Source organism: Lathamus discolor, chromosome 6, assembly GCF_037157495.1.
Source record: "Lathamus discolor isolate bLatDis1 chromosome 6, bLatDis1.hap1, whole genome shotgun sequence".
Taxonomy (NCBI): domain Eukaryota; kingdom Metazoa; phylum Chordata; class Aves; order Psittaciformes; family Psittacidae; genus Lathamus; species Lathamus discolor.
In genome coordinates, this window is record NC_088889.1 from 85,426,078 (window position 1) to 85,447,708 (window position 21,631).

At 40.5% G+C, this 21,631-nt stretch overlaps 1 long non-coding RNA gene across 4 annotated transcripts; it reads left to right on the plus strand.

Moving 5' to 3' along the window:
* The first annotated feature begins 1,041 nt into the window (after nucleotides 1–1,041).
* LOC136017839 (uncharacterized) lies at nucleotides 1,042–16,040 on the plus strand. 4 transcript variants are annotated; one of them, XR_010614105.1, is made up of 6 exons: nucleotides 1,042–2,120; nucleotides 10,775–10,830; nucleotides 11,212–11,310; nucleotides 13,404–13,505; nucleotides 15,084–15,376; nucleotides 15,578–16,038. It is a non-coding gene; the product is annotated as an uncharacterized LOC136017839 (long non-coding RNA). The 4 variants fall into 4 exon arrangements; XR_010614106.1 differs by lacking the exon at nucleotides 1,042–2,120 and adding an exon at nucleotides 5,768–5,872; XR_010614107.1 differs by lacking the exon at nucleotides 1,042–2,120 and having other exon boundaries at nucleotides 8,439–10,830; nucleotides 13,404–13,535; nucleotides 15,578–16,040.
* The last annotated feature ends 5,591 nt before the right edge of the window (nucleotides 16,041–21,631 follow it).

The following is a 21,631-nucleotide window of genomic DNA, read 5'->3' on the forward strand; positions in this document are numbered from 1 at the left end:
TGTGCATTGCACTCTTTCTCACTGAGACAGATAAAGCCAGGAAGAAGGTTTTGTGTTGATGGAGATACACTCCACAGTATTTGCAGAGTCTGATAGAAACAAAGTTCTGGAAAATGCTACTGTGTTCAATTACATGAATGCTGCAAGAAGGATGAGTGGGTCTACATGGAGACCAAATTTTGCCTTCTAAGGGTATGATATCAGATGTGTGTGTGATCCGTAGGTGTTGGGACTCTCTGCTTCCATCCTTTTTGCAAGTTCACGTATTCCCCTCTCTTATTCCTGAAATTGCACTGAGTGCATCATTATATGGTCTGACCAAGTCATATTCCTTCATAAGCACAGTAAATACCTGCATTTCTTCTGACAATGAAGATGGCCTGAATTGCCTAGGTTTATTCCTGCTAGCTTTTCTTTGTCTATATGCTGCTTGGGAAATCAATACTCAAAGGAGCAACCTGTGTATCTCTGGCTTACACGCAGTTCCAGCTGAACAGCATTAGGCTTCTAGCAGTAGGATTGAAAGAACAAAGAAAAAGGCTCATTTAATTTACCTTAAGGGATAGTTAATTTTTCAAATAGAGACAATCTGAAAAGCACAAAGCACTATGCCAATATCTTGGTCACTCTCAAAAATAAAATTCAGTCTTTCTTGGTAGGAAAATAAATGTCAATACTATGTATGTTTGCATCCAGGAGCAATTCTGCAGCTAATTTTGTAGTAATTGATATGCTGCTATACTGCATTATTATGAGTATTGAAGCATTAAACATTCAGGCCCTGGCTGGATTTGGCCTAACACCAGAGTGGTCATTTGCCATGTATCTAGCAGGCTGACCAGTACACAGTAATAATCAGAGCTGGCACAGAGCTTAAACATTGATGTCCACTGGTAGCCTGGATAGAGTTCAGAATATTATGGGCCAGAAATACTAACTTATACAGGGCTTCAGGTTTAATGAAACCAAGAACTGAGCTGGACAATATGAAACAATTTAGATTAGATATTAGGAAGAAGTTCTTTACTGTGAGAGTGGTGAGACATTGGCACAGGGTGCCCAGAGAAGCTGTGGCTGCCCTGTCCCTGGCAGTGTTCAAGGCCAGGTTTGATGGGGCTTGGAGCAACCTGGTCTAGTGGAAGGTGTCCCTGCCCATGGCAGGGGGTTGGAACAGGATGAGCTTTAAGTCCCTTTCTAAATTAGAAAAGAAGATGCCTTCCAATCTAAAGGCCATTAAGTAGCTGATAAATAGATGTTTCTATAAGTAGGATTTCATGGTGGATGCTAAATTCAAAGCAATGTCTTTTTTTGAGTGATGATGAGAAGTATCTTCATTATGTATGAAAGTGACTGAGAGTAACTTTGTGACAAAGATGCATAATGGATTACCTGTCTATTAAAAGGATGTGTCCAGGTAGGCTTTATTCAGACACATGTGATAACCTCTTTCTAAGTGCAGTACTACTCTATCAGCTGGGGTATAGTGGATTATTTTGATTGTCCTAATGTGCATCAACTAAGCATTGCTGTTGCACAGTGTCAGTTGTGGCCTCTGCTCCAGGAATCACTCTCTAAAATGAGCTAACAGTACTCCTGGCAGGACTCAGAAGAAATTAGAGATATCAAAAACTCAACAGGAAAAGAGTGCTGTGCTGTATGACCCCTATTCAGGCATATTTACATGTAAGCCACAGCTAGTTATTATAATGTACATGTATTTCATATATAGAAACTGCCTGCCCTGCATAGACTTTTCCAGCCTGACGCTCCTGGGTACTGCTGCTGTTAACAGCTGGTCAGAGCGCACTTTGTGCGTGTGCTGCTCCTTTAGCGGTCCTTTATCGGTGTGCTCTGTACTTGGTTGTGCAATGCAGTCTCTGTCTGTAGTATTTGCTCTGTCCACTTACAGTTCCTACAAGGTAATTCACTTGTTTATTTCTGCTTGTACTGCTGGGAATGAGGACTAATTGCTACCAGAGGATCTCGTTACTGTTTCTATGGCACATCAGCTGGACATCCCAGACTCCATTACCTAGTGAAACCACCTGCTGATGAACTGAACCTTTTATGTTAACAAGATGGCTTCATAGCAACACTCTTACTGTGACTGCAGTGACAGGGTATGTTTAATGCTGGGATCAAAATGGCACTGGGCCACTTGATGAAGTCTTTGCGCAAGTAACCACAAAGTGGACACCGAGGTATTTCCCTTGTAGGACTGAGAAAGACACAGGAAAGTAGACGTGTGCTTTGAGCACAGGGGGCTGCTTGGCTCCAGCTAGGCTCAGTGGAGGGGATTTGCCAGACACCACTCAGAGTACTTCCATTTGGCTTCTGCTCCGAGCCAGTCCTGAGGGGGTTGCTGCTTCCCCTGTACTCCAGTGGAGTCCATGCCCTAAAGCCTTTGGGAACCTTCCTTGTGATCTCTGGCTTGAGCAACAGGGAGTGTATAGCTAAAAAATTACATCCATGGAGCTGTCTGTGAAACCTGGAGCAGCATAAGGATGGCCCATGGGGTTTTGTTTCACTTGAAATGTGCTCTTCACCAATTCACATAGTTTCCCTTTGACTTAGCATATCCTCTTCAGCTCTCTGCAGCAAGCAGGTGTTTCTCCATATTTCCAGTCTGTGAACTTAAAGGAATTCTAAAATAATTCATCATTTTATAAATAAGTTATACAAGCTGTCACCACAAATCTGTCACCATGCAGACAGGTGCAAACATGTGCAGTATGAAGAGAAAGATACTGACACTCAGATCAGAATAAAGGCCATCTAAAAGCAATTACATTTCGAGGTATTAGGCAAACACGATTATTTAAATTGCTAGTCAAAAACAGTTGATAAAATAGATAATTAAAAAAGATTGACCTGAAAGTTGATTTTAAATTATTCTGTAACATGCACGCAACTCATATAATTGCTCTCTCATGACCCAGCCTCCATTAAAAGGAAATTTCACTTTGGAAAAAAATTATATATGCAGCACATGGTGATTAAAATAAGCGCTTATTCTCTGAAATACTGGAAATGATGTGAGGAAGTGTGTTGGAAAGTAGGGATGAATTATCCCTGCCCTGCAAACTGTAGTGTGGTCATTTTAACACTCAATAGGTATTGAGATAGATAGAAAGTATGACTGCATTAAACCACAGAAAGAATAGATGACCTATTGTACGCTGATATATAAAAATTAATCTGGGAAAAGAGTGAAAAAGATCATAGAATCGTTTAGGTTGAAAAGACCTTTAAGATCATGGAGTCCAACTGTAAACCTAATGCTGCCAAGTCCAGCTCTAAATGGTGTGCCTAAGTGAATACCTCCAGGGGTACTGTCAGTACCTATGGCCAAATATATGCATTGGTAACAACACCATCAAATACAAAAATAAATTAATTTGACCTATGGCTATCCACATATACACAATTCAGAGAAACTGGCGGAAGAGATGGACAGCACCAAAGTACATTTTCTGAAGGAAATCTTGTAAGATCCAGTTTTAATAACACATAGCTCTGCCGATCTCATTGCAGAAACATGAGAGCACCCGCTTTCAATTTAAAGTGCTCTCCTCCACACGTAGCACTTCTCTGAACCCATCACTTCTCAGGAGGCTCTTTCTCAGGCAGTCTGCATTTTAAATCAAGCAGTTATGACAGTTTTCACTGCAAAAGCAGACAAATTAGTGAAAGCAGCATATATAGAAACTTGGTTATGATAATTGCTGAACAATAGTAATCGGGGTTCCTGGGAAATAACTAACTGGGTCAGATTTTTGCAGTGACCATCCATAGAAAAAAAGGTGAGTCATGTAGGACTAAAACTGCTCGCTAGCTTTGGTGCCTAAAGTAACAAGTTACAAAATGGTGCAGGCTGAGATCATTAATCCTCGATTTATTGACAGGTTTGAAAGCTCTGGGTAGGTCTTTGTTAGAAATTCAGCTGAGAGTGCAATCTGCTCCTGCATCTATAATATTCTTGAAACCCTCTGCGATTTTAGATATGTTTGTTTTCCCGTGATGTCTTTGAGACAGAATGATGTGGGTAGTCCCATTTTTGTGGATGGGATGCTGAAGCTCAGAGGCAGCACATGTAAGTTATGGTAGCTTAGGTAAGTTATGGCTTGAAACCAGATTACCACCACCTCACCTACATGCCACTTCTCTGCATAAAACTGGACTTACAGACAGCACGCTGCTATTTTCATATTGCATGAGTTCAGGCACAGTCTTGTGACTTCTGGAGCAGCAGTAGACTGGAGTGGGTAGGAAGGAGCTTTCTTACTAATCTGCTTTCAGAGTCCAATTTTCACATCTGAGTTTTATGATAGGAGATCAAAGCCCCTCATTAGGGACTGAATCCAATATTTAATACACTTAATGCCCACTTTATATACTCATAAGATAGCCTGTTTTTTGCATAAAACAATGTCCAGGCTCCTTTTGACACTCAATGAAGGGACAGAATGAATGTTTTTAAGACTTCATTTTTCTATGTCGTTGCATGGTGGTGGAGCAGAGCTGACTTCAGTAGTTATACTGTCATACAATCAGCCTTTCAAAAGCAGGATCAGTCTCCTATGCTTTATGTGAGGAGATACAGAAGTATCCCTGTTAATGAATCTGTCTTTCAAAAACTATCCTATGGTATTGGGCATCGTCATCTTTGAAACATTGTGGACTTGGGGAATGTCGAAACATAGGATATGAGGGCACACTATCACTCTAAGTTGCATTGGGAGCGATGAACTGATCAGTCTCTATTATCCAGCTACGGGAAATAAGACACATATTTCTCCTGGAGATTTACTTGGAGTGAGATCAAAAGGAAGCTGCTTTCTCCTGTCCCTGCATGAAGGTTCAAAATTTGTTTTGATGAGTGACATTAAAAATAAATAAATATACGAAGTGACCTGAATAACTTGAGCGATTCCCTTGTGATTAAGGCGGGAAGTGTTTGAAACATGAAAAGTTGCCCCAGTGTTCAATTGAGAGAGGTCCTAGTTAATTATTTAGAGCAGCCGAAAGCTCATCAAAAATTTAACCAAGATTTATTTCTCCATGATAGTGCAGGCACCACAGTGTGCAACAGAGGCTTTAACTCTGCTAAATGCACCTCTTGAGTTTTCACCTCCCAGCTTGCCAGTGCTGGCTCAGTGGGGCCAACGCATCCTCTTCTCCCATCTCCCCTCTTCCCCAAGCACCTACAGAAAATTGCCTGTGACTGTTGGTCATGCATTAGTGAGGTGGATTAGCATACCCAGCAAACAGATAGATAGCTTAAAGCATTTGCCCTACTGCTGTGGGGGTGTTGCATTGGCCTACAGCAGCCTGTAGCTGTGGGTTTCCAGGCTACAGCTGTTTTCCTCTGGTAGACAGTGTCAAGTACAAGCCAGTTTGCAGCAGAGCCCTACATCTCCCCTATTTCTGGGGAGCTGTGGCTACAAGCCCTGGACCTGTCAGAACTTGAGGAAGGGAAGAGAAAGTACAGGCCAGTTTCCCAGTACCCTGCAGACCAGTTACTGTTCATATTCCCTCCTCCTGTAGCACTGGCAGGAATATAAACATTCTTGGTGAAGATGAAGATAGGATTTTACAGGTCCAGAATAAGACCTTGGGATAAGCATAGTTCCTTGGTCACCCATCCATCTTACCGGGATAAGCGCTGCATTGACTGACATGTCTTTTCCACTCCATTTCTCTTCTTGGGACTGTATTTTTTTTTTGTTTCTTCCACTGATCCTCAATTCCCAGACCTGAGAGGTCAGAGCTTGGTGACACACAGACTACCTAAAATCTCCAGTGCCTGAAGCTTCACCATGCAGAGATGAGTGCAAGACCAGCTTTGCAGCCCGCCGCCTTGCCATCACTGGTGAGCAGCAGGTACCCACAGACCTGAAGTCTGTGCTCCCTTAAATATCCAGTGCTGCAAAGTGGGAGCTGTTTTTAAGCAATTTAGCTCAGATCTCACCAGTTTTGTGCACGCTGCCTCAGAGCTAGGTCTGGGCCATTGCCCTTTTCTTTGAAGTCCATTGCATTTGTGATTTTCTTTGATCATTGCTGTGGAAATGACTGAAATGTTTTTCTCATAAGTTTGTAAGCACACAGGCATAAGAGGCCTGAGAACTTCAGTAAAGGTGAAATATCTGACCTTATCTTGACTTTGTTAGGATTAAAGCAACATTAAATAGAATTAAATTATGTTATAACTACCTTCAGAGACTAATGAGGACAGAGCAATATTACTCTACTACTTCTATCAATATACTCAATACATTAAATGGCTGTGAAAGAGCTTTGCTAGCAAGCTTAGTGTGCAGGGATCTAAAAATGCCAAACAGTACCTTAGGATTTCTAAAGCATCTTCTTTCACTGAGTTTCCAGTGGTGGCACTTGATGCCCAATATCTCAAAAGGGACAAAAGGTCCCTGAAAAAAATAAACTGGGGAAAAAAAAAATCCATTCTTTTCCCACTGTTTCTGAGCAGAAAGGTCACAAAAAAGGGAAAACTGGGTTTGCTGAAGAAACTCTGTTCTTGCTGCATTCTCCCTAATTTCTGGGACTTCCCAGAACTGTTCCATGCACTGAGCCACAGATGAGAAAGAAAGAACTCTTTGCCCCACTGTCCTGTGCTGATTATCCTGGTTTGGCTGATTTCTTACTCTACATGGCTTCATTATAAAATCTGACTCAGGAAGCAGATCTCTGAGTCACTGCATTTAGTTCTTGCAAAAGCCATCTGAAGTTTAGAGGTGATCAAGCAGGGGAACACTGCTAGGAATAATGTGGAAATTGCCGAAGAATAAAATAAAGGCATATCTTAATTTTAATTATATGAGTCTGTGATAAACCAGTTCACAAACCCCACTTGTGATCATCTCCTCTGAAATAGTTAGAAGGGAACAAGAAAGGGTGGAGAGCAGGAAAACAGGAGTGTGGTCTGGAAGGAAGAAATGGTCCATATGAGGTAAGCTGAGCAAACATTGGACCCATTGGCTATCCTACTGGGCTTTCGAATCATGAGTGATATTGAAAACACAACCAGGGAACAATTACTCATCCTTGCTCACAACACGCAAAATATTTTCTATACTGAAATGATTTTTGGTGAATAGCTAAAATAAATCCCCAAATCAAGCTGAATATTTTGCTGCTTTGTAAGTGGTAACTAGGGAAAGAAACTGTATGAGGCTTGCATTTTCATTTGAAGTATTACTGTATGTTTTGATTCATTTGGCTCAGTTCATGATATAATGAAGCATAACTGATGTAACTTGGCTTGATGTGTCTCCTTGTTACACATACTGGAACAATATCTGCAGAAACAGTTGAAATTACAAATTTTTTCAGACATCTATTTTAAGGATCAGTAACTTCAAACAAGCAGAGCACTTAGGCATATTTTAAAGGCTTATTTCCTGCAATCATGCATGGGTCATGCCTTAATCCTCATCAGAAAGCACACGTTTTGGGATCCTGATTACAGGAGGAGCAGTGAAGGAAGGATACAGAAAGAAAAGGAAAATTATCAGAGTTTCAGAAAGAGCTCAGAGATCTTGCACCCAACCAGCAAATCTTTGATGCTAATTTAGAAGAGAGCTGATTATTTAAAATTCTTAAGGAGGGACCCCAAGAGGCAAAACAAAGTTGATGATTCAAAATATCTGTTAGGAGAATTAATGTCACTGCTCAGCACTGTGTGTCCATATGTGACACAAAGGACAGGCTTTGGAAGAATCAGCTATCCTGGCAGGGAGCAGACAGCCTAATGGGAGGAGCAGCTAAATCCAATATTTCTTATTGAATTACGGGATTTCTTATCACTTTGTAATAAGGTTTTTAACAGAAAAGCAGGCCTGTGAATTATTTTTGAGAGAAAGAGTAGGGTGGCTTTGCTTGGCATAAGCACAGCTTCTGCCAAATGAGATGGGGAGGCAAAAGGATCTTGGTGTTTTGCTTAAGAGAAGTAAAAATACAACAGCTTTCTGCAGCAGGTAAGAACTGGATTCCAGACCACTTTGAATAAGTTAAGCAAATAATTACATGTGAATAAATTAGGAAGAAAAATACTAAATACATTTCTTTATATATACCATATGTTTTTTGCAGCTTCTTAACAGAAGGCTCTTAAAAGAATACACATTGTCTGCATCTACTTTCTACAGTCACTACTTAATAGGCAGAATACTCATTTAGTGGATATTTAAAAAACTTATAAGCATCCCTTTGAAGTCTCTGAATATATGGTGGAAGTCAGTTTATTCGTTTCTCTCACACCTAGATGAAGTGGGAAACATCCAAATTTCTTAAGTAATTTAATTTAAGGAATTTGGATATTTAACAGTTGAAAAGAAGGTTTTCATATTCAAAACAAATGAGGAAGGGAGTTTCCTTTGCAACACTATTTCATTTACTTTCACATATCATTGAAATGCCAGTTTTTATGGAGTATAGGAATTTTGAAGATACTCTTTTATTACAAATTAATGTTATTCTTGCTTTTAAGAATGTTTCCAAATGTCCTGAGACAGATGCTCACGTTCATTGGAAGTGCTCCCTTTCTCTTCATACCTTTCTGTTCAAAGGTTTTGCCAACTGATGTGGTTTACAGAAGCCTCCAGGCTGCTCTCATTTGTGCTAGCAGAGTGACCTTGGACTGATCAGGCAAAAAATGAAGGGAGCACAAATCATGCCACTATTCATCTTCATTCCCACCCTTTATACTCCAGTCATTGTCCATAATCTCCCCAGATACTCCTCCAGAAATTGGGTTATGGCTGTCCTCCCCCTCCACATTTTTACCTGATGCTTGGTGATGTCCACAGCAGTACCCAGGGGTTTCAGCTCCAGGGGCATAGGCTCTGGCTATTGGCTCTGGTTCAGGTAGATGAAGTGTGGCAAGCAGAGGCAGGATTTTAAGGTCTATTTAATCAGCCCAGTACTTCAAAATTTGATGTGAGCATGAGTTGTTTATGCACCAGAGAGGATCCTGCTTCTGGAGGGATTCTGGCCTTGCAGCGCCCTGTGTACACTGATTATTGGAAATGCTGCAACCAAACAATGTCTTGAGCAACAGCAGTAATAACAGTGTAAGAAGGATACTTTTCCAGCACTGTAAAAAATAAGAGAATATTTTAGGAGACATTTCAGCTGTCTTGCAGGAGAGTGATGAGTAACCAAGCAGTTGCAAAAGCCATAAAATAGGGACAGAAATGCCCTTGCTAAGATGTGGCAAATGCCATTGTTTTTACGTTGATTTCTGTATGTGCTGAGCGCCATGCTGCTGTGGCTGCTTCTCCGACACTACCTAAACTGTTTAGGTTTAAACCCTGAGACCCACATAATGCCATGACTATGGCACAGGTATTTCTATGGCAAATCCTGTAAGGAATACTTGACATCTTTTCTCCCTGAGCATCACTGACTGGTTTGCCTCATCTAGGCGATGTGTAAAGCTACATAGGAGCCTGGGTGCTGTTCAGGTGCTACATTCTCTGAACTCCATCATGATACAAGTCCAACTGTGGTGACTGAATCTTGCCTTACTGGGCAGCTGGTAGTTGTCAAGGGTGTTTTCAAGCATTCTGTTGGGGGAGAAAAAGCCAGAAAGGCCAGGCTGCACATTTTATGAAAACTGATTTGTAAATTCCAGATTCAAATATTTTGATTTTTAAGCTCAGATTTCATCTCACTACTGTGAAAAGCCTGTTACTCCCTACCTGTTACACTCAGAAGCACTTCTGCAGATGAAAACCAACTTTCCATCCTGCAGCCTCCCACAGACATATGCACACACATTATGTTCCCAGTTTAATTGCCTTTCAAAACTGTCTTATCTTGGCACAAACTTGTCATTGGTTTATCTCTGCTCAGGATAAATGTATACCTAATCTTATTACTGGATGCACTCAGAGCAAGCAATCTCATTAATAGCTACCCTTAAGGGATTTTTATCCATGGATCAATTTCATAATTGGAATGCAGCTACATAATATATAAATATATCCCTTCAATGGCACAGCCATCCTCATGCTGTTCAGTCTTGCACATCTCATGAAAAAAAAATCCAGAAAGAAAGAATGTATTTTAAGACCAGAAATCCTTCTTGGAAGCTTGTTAGGTTTTCAGATCACACCACAAGCTTACAAGCTTGATTTGTCGAGTTCATGATTGTTGCTGGATATGTGAGTTCTACCGTAGTTAGCCTGGATAATCACTAATAGTTTCCCCTATTCTTGGTGGCAGTGCATTGAACTTTGTAAGTTCTTTGTTGTAGCATATAGATTTCTATAATGGGAAAAACCTAACTTGTTAGCTACATATCATTTTCAAAAGCAGCAGGAGCTGTATAGCTTTTTAAAAATTAAATTATGTTCATTATTCCATGACTGCAAAATACCCTACTAAGAGTGTAATAGCTTAAAGGCTTCCTATGCAACTTTACTTCATCATTAAATAATTATACTTTGTGTACCTGAACTACACTTTTGTCACATCTCAAATACAGGATAGTTAGTGAGTAGGAGTCATTACTGAGGCTGAGTGAACCATTCATAATTAAACCTGAACCAAGCAAAACTTAAGTTTCCAACAAACTTCCATTTAATTCTATCCAAGCCGTAGCAAAATAAAACATACGTTTACTGCACCCAAGCCAAAGCAAGCATTACTCACTTTGGAGTCTGTGGGTTCCCAGCCCCTGCCACACTTCTGCCAGGATCATTACACTTCTGATCAAAAGACATTGATTTTATTTCTCTCTCCCACTCCTTAGGCACACAGTGAAGATGGGCATTACTGCGGCTCTTGGAATGCATGCATAAGAAATTAGTAAGTATTTTACAGTTGTACCTATTTGTAGCTGCGAGCCATGCAACTGCAAACAAGGTTTTTCACAATGACACCACTGGGCATTGCCAGCCAGCTAGTTAAAATGTGAGAGAAATTACTGTTATAATTCAGAAGGCGGATAGTGGTTTCAGTGATAAAGATGATAAACTAAAAAATAGCCAGAAGTGTAGAGTTACTGTGTTTGATTATCGGCAGATCCCAAATCACTAAAAAAAAAAATAATCACAGAATCCTCACCCAGCTGCCCATAGTCATCTTACCCAAGGTTGCCAACAGCAAAATATTCTGTCTCTGCCAGCGTGATGGGAAATGGGTTGCAATGAAAATAGAGACATTCATGGATGTGTGTTCTCATTGCAGTTAACATGGGACTTGGCTGCTGCAGGGGCACAGGACGGGTTGGACTGCACTGACTCCAGAGGCAGTTCTCATGAAGAACTGAAGTGTCCAGGCACTCAGGTACGAAGCAGAGAAATCTCTGTTTAGATGGAGAGCCCAGAGCCCAGAGTGTGTCAGCTCATCTGAGGCCGCTTAGATCACTTTGTTGTTGGAGAACTCTCGTGCAACTTTATAAGCACTACCAGGGCTAAGAATGGGAAAATAAAATGGCTTCATATTAGTAACAAGACACCCAGTTTGAATCATGATGGCAATTCACCAGCAGACCTTCTTCCTGAGGGACGTGATGGATCATCTCCTGCTTGCAGTCTTTAAATCGAATCTTTCCATAACACAAGCTACATTTCAAACAAAATAGCTAACTAAAGCATGCAGGAAAGAAGGAAGGGTTGGGAGGGCAACTGATTGATAGGGAGATTTCTTTTGAGCGTGCCATTCAATTGCTTCATTTATATTTCATTAAGCATGAAATTATGTTTATAATTATATTAGACAACTGTGTGAGAGATATTAGCTCATAAGCCCAGACTGAATTAAAACAATTATTAATTAATTATTATTCTGGGCTTTCATTTTTAATGAAATTATGCTTCTGAATTCAAAGCACTAGTGAAGGCATGTTATTTTAATTTGGAAAAATATCACTCTGATTGGCTCCTGAGTAACTGAAAGAATAGGAGTAGGTGTTATTTAATGCAAACACCATCTCATCCAAGAATGCACTTTGCATGATCTATAAGGAGAAAAGAGGCTCCAAAATGGACAAAAGGAAGAAAATCCTGTCTAAAGGTTGTGCTGCAGGGAGGTGGTGCAGCACACAGGGATAACAGGGGTGGCTATGCAGCACACAGGGAAACCAGTGATGAGGAGGCCAAAAGCATAGGAGGAGTTAAAAAAGAGACAAAAAAAATTATTGAAAGCAGAAAATAATATGCAGCCATGGGAGGTGTGAGAAATTAGCACAGAGCACCACAGCCAGCATCACATGATAGCCTGAATGTGTACTTGAGCCCCTGCAACATTCCCCTGCTTAGCCATGGCTTCAGCCGGCACAGTCAGTCCTTGTGACATAGGACTACAAGTGACATAAATGACTGGCCAGCAGCCAATACTTCTTGCTAGGATCTGGCCTCATCCACAAACCCCTGTGCAGGAGTGATGGCTCGAAGAAGAGTGATGGCTCGAAGCAAAATGGGACCTTCTCTGTAGTTTGTGCAAATGCAAAACTCAGAGCTGAGAGGGTTTATTTCATCTATAATCTATCAGGGCTATTCCTCCCTATTATATTTTCTACTTCTTCCTATGATATTAATACATATGCAAAAATCACTTGGACTTCAAAAGGACATTCTCAGCTGGTGTAAGAGCTGAGGATATTTCCTGAGGTGTTGCAGATATGGGCAGCTTTCATCAAAAAAGCTCAAATCTTTAAGGCGGTGCTGCGGCTCATGAGAAGTTCTTCAGTTCACCTTCATGTATTTTTCTATTTCTTTCTAGATCTCACAGTCATTCTGTTAATGATTAAGGATCTCAAGCACTTTAAAACAAAGTTTTCACCTTCAGATACTTTTCCAATCTGTGTGAAAAGAACAGGCTCCTTGCTGGCATTTATCTTACAATGTGCTCTCTGGCACTCCAACCAAAAATATTTTGAAACACATTTCTTTTCAGCTCAGAGCTTTGTCAGTGCCAGGCAACCCACTTTTTAGTTTATTTTTAAAGGCTGGGGGTTTTTTGGCTTCTCCTTTTCTACTTTCTTTTCCTCTGTGTGCAGCCGACCACATGGTTTCATTCACTGAAACAGCTGATTGCAAAATTAGACAAGTACTTTGACTTTGCCCCTAGCTTTCATGGCTTCTGTACCTCTGAAGACTCCATTCACCTCTAATTACATGTCCATCGAAATCATGCAGAGAAGGAACAGTGTAAGTCGTTAGCCCTCTAAACGAACGTGCAGCTGAGTAGCTAACAAAGGGATTAACATTTGACAGTAGAAGCATTGCATGCTGAAGGAGAGGGTCATCAGGTGACTGCCTATTACACAGAAATAATTGCCATCCAGTGCTGAGAGAAACTGATGTCCACAGGCTGTGTTTACTGCAGAGATGCATTTTCTCTCAACTCTTACCTTTCTGCTTCATCTGTCTTTACAGAAAACAAGGAGAGCCATTGCTGGGCAGGGAATGGATTGATGAGAGCCTGGGCAGAGGGAAACTGTGGACTGGCTGCGGAGCATGAAAATGGGCTATGGAAATGCAAGGTGATTTGAAGCCCAAAGATATTCAGTAAGAACCTTCCTATTGAACAGAGGGCTTCTGCCCCCTAAACAGAACCCATACATTTTAAGTTTTTTTAAATACTGCTTTGCTTAATCCTCTGTTGCCATAGTGTGGCATCTTTCTACGAATAGTTGTTTGTATTGGGGTTGGATTTGGGTGCGTTTTTATAGATCTTTAATAAAGAGAATATAAAGACATAATAGAAATATTTTTCTTCTCCCCCTACCTAGCCTTTTGTTATTTAAAAGCACTTTATGATCAGGACAGTATCTACACTACAGTGAGCCTTTCATAGATTAAGATATCCCCAGACAGCTAATATTTTACCTTTTTTAGAATACAATTCTTATTAATGGAGCTTAACAGATCTGTTAATTCTGTGGCCACTATGAAGAAGTAGCTGTGGAGCATTTAAAAAAATGCAGTAACAATTACTAGATAGAATAGGAGGCTGAGTTAGAGGATAGTGGTCATCACTGTCATCATGTGCTGTTGATGGATTACTGGATTGTGCTTGCTGAAAATGTGCTACTGCATTCGCATAATGTGATATGGAATATCCTGTTATGCAATAAGAGTGATCTTGCAGTTTGGAAAGATTTTGGGTAAGACTTCCTGCTGGAATAAATACTCATCACTCTGTTGAAGTCATTGCAGCTGTTATAATTCAAATGGGCTGAGATTTGTTCCCTTGTCTTGAAGGAGACAAGGACAAAGTAATGCCTAATGTTAGGGGAGCATTCAGCACATGTTTGAAGTTGAGCAGAAGGGGGCTTTTTGTTGAATTTCTGAGCAGGATATTTTTTTCCTTTGTGCTCTGTCTTGTGCTGCTTGCAATGTAATTTCCAGGTGAGCGAGGTCTGGGGCTGGCATCTGTCTGATTGTTTTAACCTTACCAACAATACATGGTGGAAAACTTCTTGTCCTATTCTGGAAAAAAGGTGCCATTCCATAGCAAGTTAGCTCAGCCAAACTAGTTTAACTGGACTATACACAGATAAGTAAGTTTGGCATTTTTAGCCCAATTTAAAGACAGCAGATTTTGTGCAGGCATTTTAAGTTATCTGATCAGCCACTGAGATGAAATATCATAAAGATTCATAACTAAAACTGAGAAAAGACTCAATAGCAATGGGGTGTATTGTACAATGTGAAAAGGATGTTTACATCCAAACATCACATGCACAACTGAACATGAATTCACATTAGATCAACTTGAACTTCAAACATGTATTTAGTAGACACAGGTTGAATAACTGCTTTTTAGGTAGTGAAGTATTGATATCACAAAGGTTTTAATCTGATGAAATATCCGACTTCTAAAAACCCAAACATGGGTAATATTTTCAGCAGCTTGTTGAGCAGCAACATCTGAGCACAGGTGATGATACCTAATTGTCTGTTATTATTAATGTCTCTTTTGGTCTTATTTCTTTCTGTATCTTTAGTGGCATGTCAGTTTTGCCATGACAAGCCCTGTAGAAATTTGTAATGAGTGAAGCTGAAGACATGAATCTGCTTCTCCGCTACTGACATTGTAATACTTCGTTACAGAGCATATGAGGTGTGTGTTGGTGCCCAGGACCCGGGATCAATAAGCATGTACACAGTCACCACATTCCCTGTGCACATGGCCTCTGCCCAGCTGAACAAGTAGTCGTCACTCACATAGCAGCTCTTTCCACCAAGCACAGTGGAGGAATTAATGAGCAAAGGCCGGAGGAAAACCTATGGAAGAAGTGACTATGGGAATAATGGGAAATTTATGCATGAGTCAATGGATACCCCACAGACCATCTTCCATTCACTATGGAATACTTCTTTCTCGTCTGATGAAGTGACATCTGGTTAGTATAGTTGCCTGATTATTTAGTTCTCTGCATCACTTGGAGCAGTGTAATCTCTCTAATTGGTACACAGAATTTTTTCCAGTATGGTTAAAATAGCAGATTCTGAGTTTAGCTTCTTTCATGGTTGTTTTTGCTATCAGCCCCAGAAATCATGCAAAAGAAATGATTTTGTCTAATTTTGGTTTTATTCATTCACAGAGTCACCATATTTGCAGCCTTTGAAATAATATTTAGGTCTACATATAAAGGAAATAAAATGCCCTAATTAATTTTCTGCATCACTGAGATGGAGCTTCAGTCAAATGGGGAAGGCAGACGTTGCGGATGTCAGAGCAAGCCATCCTAGAACCAAGCCTCCAGCACTATTTGAGAGCAAAAGGTAAAATGAGACAGTACATGAGATGCAGATGCTAATTATAAGAGGTTTTTGGATGAGATAAGCAAGTCTCCTTGTAATCTTAAATAAATCTGAAGCTTTCATGCTGTGTTCTCACCCCATTCTGAGTCCATCGTGCATTTGCATTTTGTTTCTGAAAACATTCCTCACTGCATTTTGATGCTTCAGGCAATAGGAGATGAAAAGACTCTTCTTTAGTGTTAGTTGTTAAAACCCTAAAGGTTATTTCCTGAAGATAAGAGGGTGGTCTCTGCCTTCACAATAGCACAGATTTTCTTTAATATAAACAGACCTGTTTTTAAAGGCTAGCTAGTAATGATCCCCTCAAAGATGTCTGAGGTCTTTCAGAGCTAGACCTACAAATCCATCACTCAGCTGGAAAAGCTCTTGATCAGGAACATGCTCCAGAAAGGAAGATTTGGAGACTGAGTAATAATGTGAGCCTGCTAGAGGTAAAGTAAGTGGGGTGGTATCGTGGGTTTTCGTTGGGCTTTTTTTTTGTTTTGTTTTCCTTTTTTGCTATAAGCGGCTGTATTAAAGCATGGATACTACTGACGGGATTAATATTTCTCAGCACATTGTATATGCAGTGTTAGACTTTCTCATACTCAGACTACTTTAATTTCCTCAGGGGGCTTTTATTCCAGTGTGTCTAAACAGTTTAGCAACATTCATTAGGCCTCCTGACACCCCAGCTGTAGCTTAAGAGAGCTTTTGATGCCCACTTCACAGAAGCGGTCATCCTGAAATGCATTTAGTTGGTGAAAAGTGGGCAGAAAGGGCTAAAGTATCCCTGGTTCCAGGACAGCAACAGACATCATAAAGAGGTTAAGAAAAATTTCCTTTGCATAAGGATAAAACTGAAAGTGGTGAATTTGTAGAGCTTGGAAATAGAAAGACATGACAATAGTCTTCTAATTCTCAAAAAGTCTGCAAAGAAGGTGTGTCTAAAATATTGTCCGAGTCACCAAAGGGCAAGAAAAGTGCCTGGCTCCACACGCAGCAAAGGTTTAAATTGGAGATTTGGAAAAGCTTCCTAATGAAGGATACTTAATTACTGAGTCTGGCTGCTGGGGAAAGCTGTAAAGTCTAAGTTATAAAGGACCAATTAGAGTAACACCTGTCTGGAATGGGCACAGCAGGATTCTGCTTCCATGCAGTGAAAATGGACTTAAAGTCTCTATCATGCTGTGGTGCTATTTTGTATCCCCCAAAACCCCACTCTGGTCCTATGATTTCATTTCTGCTAGACGCATCTATCCCTAGACTGTATGCAAGTCGTCTAAGCTCAGCTGTGAGTGCTTTCAGTCTGTCTCACTTCCATAGCAATAGCCTGTCTGGGAAAAAAAACACACTGTAAACCTAAATTATGTGAGATCAAAGTCATCTCATGAGGAAGTCATGCAGATTAAAATTAATTTCATTATTCTGAGTAGAGCAGCCAGTGTTCCCTAGGGAAAAATGAGTCTTCTTGACTCTTGAGCTGGTACCCTAGCTGACCTAGGAATGTTGGAGAGAGGGTATTTCCCTACAGTCCTCAGTGAGGTATGCAAACGTTTTCCTGGTTTCCACAGACACTGTGAATGCATTAACTTTGGATGGTTCCCCGAACTGACTGATTCGGTTTCCTGGTGCATTGAATGAGATGTGTAGATATGCATTCACAGCTCTGGATTCCCCTCTGAAAGCCAGAATCCTTCATGCTGAAGTCAGTGCTGCTTCCTAGGGTTCTAAATCCCCGAATTCAGTCTTAGTCATCCGTTGCAAGAATGCTATCCAGCATTGTAAGTAAGTCAGCAGCATCCCCCAAATAAGATGATAAAGCAGCTGTGTTGGCTCTAGAGCAGCTTAACTTTAAGCTTCTGAGTATGATGAATTATTGTTTAAGGAGATGTATTCATAATTCTGTTCCTTCCAAGCAGGTGGTTGATATTTTGAGAGCCCTGCTGTATCAGCACTATGTATATTTGGCACAGAAACTGCATGAATATTATAAATTCTATATTTAATTGGGTCTCATAAAGAAATCCTCTAAATCATAGCCATCCCATCAAACAAAAACAGGAAATTGACATGGTGAAGTATTCTGTAACATTACTTCTTTTTTCCCCTAAAGGTTAGACAAAACTTTGTTATTTCCTTAGAAGAAAAAAAGATGAGTCAAGTATCTTTGATGTAGTCCTATTTATCTGAAAGTAACATAAAATCCTAATTCTTAGCACAGAAATCAAGTAATGTGAGAAAGTACTTTTATATACAACACCAAGCCTCCCTGAGCCAGAACTCAGCCAAAAAAAAAGCTCTCTGTTTAGGCTTTCAGCAAGATCACAATGCACTATTCATTCAGGTTGCATCCTTTCTTTCCAGCTTCTTTATATCTTCCTTGAAATATTTCTGTATCTCTGTCTCATGTATTTTTGGCATAAAATAGCACAGTATCATTTGCTATACATTAGGTGGTAATACTCCTTCATTGACATTTGTGAATGTTAGGTGGCATTGCATGGTGGGGGGTGAGAGTTGCTGTTGTTTCAACATATGGGGCTGCAAAAATCCTAATGTGTTCTGCCTTTCCTGAATGAGAGTTCTTTCCATAGAACTATGAGGCTATGATAAAGGGACTAAGTCATAATAAATAAAAGAGAGACAGTTTAAACATCTGTGAGTGAGTCTTACCTAATAAATAAGGGTAAAATACACGTACCAATGCAAGTAAAAGATTTATATTTAGTTTCCTTAAGTGGTTTTGAATCTGTACATGACTGAAAGTGCCTTCATTGTTAACGTATTAAGTTCTCCATACCATTTGATTCAAGTGAAGTACTATTTGCACCTATTTTATCTATCTATAGTACATCTATTACGTCAAATCAAACCAGAGGCAAGAGACTTGTACTAAAGAAATGCAGTTCCTTATTCAGCTGTATCTGGCAAACTGAATAAAGGGACTGTGGGTTGATTTTGGCACCTGACCTACTTTGGCATCTTCTGCCTGCAGAGAGTTTGTCATGGGAGACAATAGCTTGCTTCAAGGAGCAAGAGAGAGGCCAGTGAGCCTGCTGAAACACCCACTGAAACTTGTGCATGACCGCATTTTCTTGACAGGCTGCTTCAAGTGCTCTCTAGAGTTATTTGATCTGGTCCTCCAAACCCCGTTCACACAGCTTCTCTTTACTGCTCTTACTGTGGAATTCATCACAGGCTATTTTGTCTGTGTGAGAGCTGAGTATACACATGGTTTCGAGTCCATGCAGTGCATCTACAAATAGTCAGACTGCTATACAAGGTCCCTGGCCTTGCTTATCAGAGTGGAACGGCTGGGACTGCCTTTCTTGATAGGCCAAGGTGATCCTGAAGCATTGCACCCCAGGCAATTGTGAGTCCTAGCATGCAATAGGCAATCCGTGCACTTACTTGTCACATGTCAGGGAAAGGTCCTATTTGAGATTGTTTGCAGATCTGTGTTGAAAAGCCTCTTTGATATGAGTGGATTGTCCAGGTATGGCAAGAATGGTACTTGTGATAACATTTGAACATGACAACTGTGTTGCACAGCACAATAGCAATGTTAAAGAAAAGCCACTCACATTAGCAGCTCCCATGCTGAGTGTAAGGGAAATGACAGAGCAAAGGGTGATCTTCACTCCATCTGCCCCGGTTTTCATCCTCTAACACAAATGAAAGCTAGTGACAAGTAGCAGTTGTGTCTTTCAGAGATGTCTATTTTGAACTTGTTCAGCAGCAATGTGTACCCCAAATCCATAAATCTGATGAAGTTTCAGGAAGAAAAAATTACAAGGGATCAAAAGGAAGATGGCAAGAGGACAAGCAGGGGAAATGATGCCTGCTGCAGGTTTCCAGTTTGCTTAGGGAAGTGGGAAATGGGCAACAGAGTTTGAGAAATGAATACAGTTACACTAAGAAATATATGTGGTCTACTGCTTTTTTCCCTCTTACCCAATATGACCCAAGACAAAAATTGGCCAACAGCTCACTGTGAGGGAGCAGGAGTGGTGTTTTATGCACCAAAGGGTTCACTGCAAGTATGAATAACTAGAAAATTAAGTAATAGTGACTAAGATCCTTTGAGCAGGCAGGATTTCATGAACATGGGTGAAGGAGACCTGAAATGGATTGGAAAGACCATGCTCAAATGGAATTTTCACACTTTTCCATTACACAGACAAAAATATGTTGGCCACCAGAAAAGGGACTGAGCTTTACTGCAATAGAAGTCAAGAAATAACTCTGCTGAAGTCATTGGTATAAGCTAATTAGGTGTGAATATACTTTAATACGTGAACTAATACCTGCACATGGTTTCCTGTTGATTTCAGGGGGACTATTTGTACAGCAAATTACTGCTGTGTGGGAGTAAGTCTATGAGCATCCAGGTTTCTGCTAAAATAAGATTACATGTCCATTAGACTATCCAAGAACTACAACACAGCAATATACTGTATTACCATGCACTGAAGATAGGTCCTTGGGAAATTATTCAATAGATATATGGAGGAGACCAATTTCCTCAGCAACAGCAAATCTCCCAGGCACTGCAGTTTAGGTGACTATTCAGCTCTTGGAGTAGAATCCATTTAACTTTGGATTTGGAAAGGACAATGATGGAAGTTAGAGAGCAGCAGATTTATGTGTCACTGGATTATAATGTGGAGGATATTTTGCAAATAACCTGTCCTGTGAAACTGCTGACTGTAAGATGCTTTAGGAAGATTCACATTTGCCACATTTTGCTCATCTCATCAGATGACTTAACAATACATTTCACTTGCATAAATGAAACATTTATGTTCTCGTTACAATTATGAGAACATCTTTCAGTTATTATGCTACCTGGCAGCAAGGTGAAGGGTATTGATCCAGGCTTATGGTTCATTTACAAACCGTATTTATATCATGACTCTTAGTGAGAGCCTTTTTGGGGAGAAAACAGAGGATATGAAATACTCATAGGCATTTGTCCTGGTTTCAGCAGTAGCAGTCATTTCTCTCCTTCTTAGTAGCTGGTGCAGTGCTGCAGTTTTGACTTTCAGTCTGGGAACAGCGCTGATAACACCGATGTTTTTAGTTGCTGCTCAGTAATGTTTACTCTGACCAAGGACTTTCTGAGTCTCATGCTCTGCCAGGGAGGAGGGGAAGCCAGGAGGAAGCAGAGACAGGACACCTGACCCAAACTAGCCAAAGAGGTATTCCATACCACAGCACATCATGCCCAGTATATAACCTGGCAGCAGTAAGCCAGAGGGGCTATATTGCTGCTAGTGTCGGGCTGGGTATCAGTCAGTGGGTAGTGAGCAGTTGTATTCTCTTCCCTTGTTATTTCTCTTATCATTCTTATTATTGGTGGTAGCAGTAGTGGTTTGTGTTGTATCTTAGTTACTGGGCTGTTCTTATCTCAACCCGTGGGAGTTACATTCTTTTGATTCTCCTCCCTGTCCCTTCGGGAGAAGGTGAACAAGAGGGGAGTGAGCAAGCGGCTGTGTGGTTCTGGGTTGTTGGCTGGGCTTAAACCACAACAGCATTAAACAAGTGGCTTCATAAAAAAACGCTTTTAAGTAAAATGTTCAAAATGTCTTAAGAACAAGTTAAAACAAGCACTTGGGTCAGTGAACTGCTCTGAAGCAAACTGTTTCATATTGCTGTCATAATAGGAGCCCAAGCAAGGGGCAATCTCCCTTAAGAAAAACAAAATGAAAAATCATGGGCGGTCACTCCTACTCCAAAGAGTTTCATGTGGTTTATGCATGGGAAACAGAGAGGCTGAGTTTTTCCCCTGTGAATCACAGAGCCCTGGCTGGCATTGAGAACAGACTCAAGATTTCCACATTCTCTATTCA